This window comes from Arachis stenosperma, chromosome 10, assembly GCF_014773155.1.
Source record: "Arachis stenosperma cultivar V10309 chromosome 10, arast.V10309.gnm1.PFL2, whole genome shotgun sequence".
Lineage (NCBI taxonomy): Eukaryota > Viridiplantae > Streptophyta > Magnoliopsida > Fabales > Fabaceae > Arachis > Arachis stenosperma.
The window spans coordinates 43,635,199-43,637,877 of NC_080386.1; positions in this window are offsets into that span (position 1 = coordinate 43,635,199).

Consider the following 2,679-nt stretch of genomic DNA (forward strand, 5'->3'; position numbering starts at 1 on the left):
CGCCGTTGAAAGCGTGCGATTTGAAGTTCTGTAGCTCCAGAAATTCAATATCGAGTGCAGGGAGGTCGGATTCCAACAGCATCAGCAGTCCTTTGTCAGCCTCCTATCAGAGTTTTGCTCAAGTCCCTCAATTTCAGCTAGAATTTACCTGAAATCACAGAAAAACACACAAACTCATAGTAAAGTCCAGAAATGTGAATTTAACATATAAACTAATGAAAACATCCCTAAAAGTAGCTTGAACTTACAAAAAACTATCTAAAAACAATGCCAAAAAGCGTATAAATTATCCGCTCATCAGTCCTACTAGTTGTGGTATCACATTGTCGGTTCAACTGCCAACCCGACACATCTCCATGGAGATGTTGGCAGTCGAATCATCATTGGGAACTGATAAACCACTATTTTATGGTGTATCTTGTGCTCAAATGAGTGGTTTTTATCAACTCTTTACTCACTTATTCATACAATTCGCATGTTTTACATTTTCCTTCCTGATTTTATGCTATGATTCAAAACATGCTTCTTTGATCTTATATTTGCTTATTATTAATCCTCTCTTATTACCATTAGATGCCTTGATATGTGTGTTAAGTGTTTTCAGATATTATAAAGTAGGAATGGCTCAGAGGATGGAAAGGAAGCATGCAAAAGTGAAACGAATGCAAGAAGTTGGAGAAACTGCTAAGCTGTCCAACCTGACCTCTTCGCACTCAAACGTCTATAACTTTAGCTACAGAGGTCCAAACGACGCTGTTCCAGTTGCGTTGGAAAGCTAACGTCCGGGGCTTCGATTTGATATATAATTTGCCATAGCTGCCCCGATGCCAGGCGATGCGAACGCGTGGGTCACGCGGACGCGTGACCTGGCCAACACCCAATCCGTGCGGTCGCGTGGACGACGCGGCCGCGTCACTTTTCCGCGACCTGTACGGACCAGAAAGCGCTGGAAATGATTTCTGGGCTGTTTCTGACCCAGTTTTCGGCCCAGAGAACATAGATTAGAGGCTATAAAGTGGTAGAATGCATCCATTCATAATCATGCCTCTCATAATTTACTTTTCATGTTTTAGATGTAGTTTTGGAGAGAGAGGTTCTCTCCTCTCTCTCTCTCTTAGGATTTAGGTAGTGTTTTTAGAAATTAGGATTTAGGACTTCTCTTAGCTTTCTAGAGTGACTTTCGATCCCAGGTTTAATATTCCTTTTTACTATTTAATTTCTCTTTTATATTTTGATTACTCTGAAGCCTTTATTATGTTTGATTGATGTTGCCCAATTGGCTGTTGATGACATTTTTATTTAATGATAATTGAGGTATTTTCAGTTTATAATTATTCTCTTTGAATTAAGTTGCCATTGCTTCCCATCTAAGGATATTTTTATTATTCCAGCAATTTTACTTTTTTTCCCTTTTGGTTCTGATTAAGAATTTAGTAACTCAACAGTTATTAAACTCAACGTAATTAATAATCGTTATCTTGCTAATTGAGCTGAACCTAAATAATCCCAACCTTTTCTTAGGAAATAATTAGGATTCAAAGGTCAATTTAATTAGTCCCTTGACTTTCCTTTGCCCTGGTAAAGGTTGACCAAGTGGAGTTTAGATTCAACTATTATTATAGTTGAGAGAGATAACTAAGTTAGACCTCTAAATTATCTTATCTTGCCAAAAGTTGTTTTACAGTTATTATTTATTTTTAATTGCCATTTAATTCACTCCTTATTTAAATTACTTGCTTCTCACCTTCTAAACCCCGATTACCACCTTTATAACCAATAATAAGAACATACTTCCTCGCAGTTCCTTGAGAAGACGACCCGAGGTTTGAATACTCGGTTAACAATTTCTAAAGGGGTTTGTTACTTGTGACACCCAAAACGTTTGTATGAAAAGACTTTTGAAGGTTTAGAAACTATACTTGCAACGAGAATTTATCCGCAAATTTCTAGACCACGCAAAAGTCCTCTCATCAAAATGGCGCCGTTGCCGGGGAACTGCTAACGTGTGCCTTATTATTGGTTATTGTAAATATTTTTCTTTTGCTTGTTTATTTATTTTCGTTTTTCCTTTTTATCTTTATTTGCTACTATGAACTCTCACCCTTCTCGCTTTGAGTTTGATTCTAATATTGTTAAAGGAAATAGAAGTTACAGTAGGAATGTGCATCAAGGTCAGACCAATCAAGGATGGATGGAACCAAGAGGATCTAATCAACCCTTTTGGCAGTAACACCCTCCGAGATATCCTGGACAAAGACCATTCTACCGCGCATACCCAGCTGAAAGACATGGTGGACAACCTTGTAACTACCAACAAGCCCCACCCCGTGCATACGAACCGTCCTTTCAACATAACCTCGAACCACCACACTCACAAGCTTCTCTTCACCATTCGCCATTATATGATCCTTCCTTACCCCAATACCAATCCAATCGTTCCCAATCATCACCACTTCCCTATGTATCATGACTAAGTCCAGCAAACCGCGAAGCAGAGGATCACCTAAAAGAAATAATAACTAAATTTCAAACAACCATTCAACAACTGGAGCACGCACTAATCCAATGGGCCACTAAACGCTCAAATATACAAGGATCAACCACAGCTCCATGTGGACAACCCGATGAAGAGCGTAGCATGAAAGAAATACTAGAGACTCCAGTGGACAAGGCAGAGAA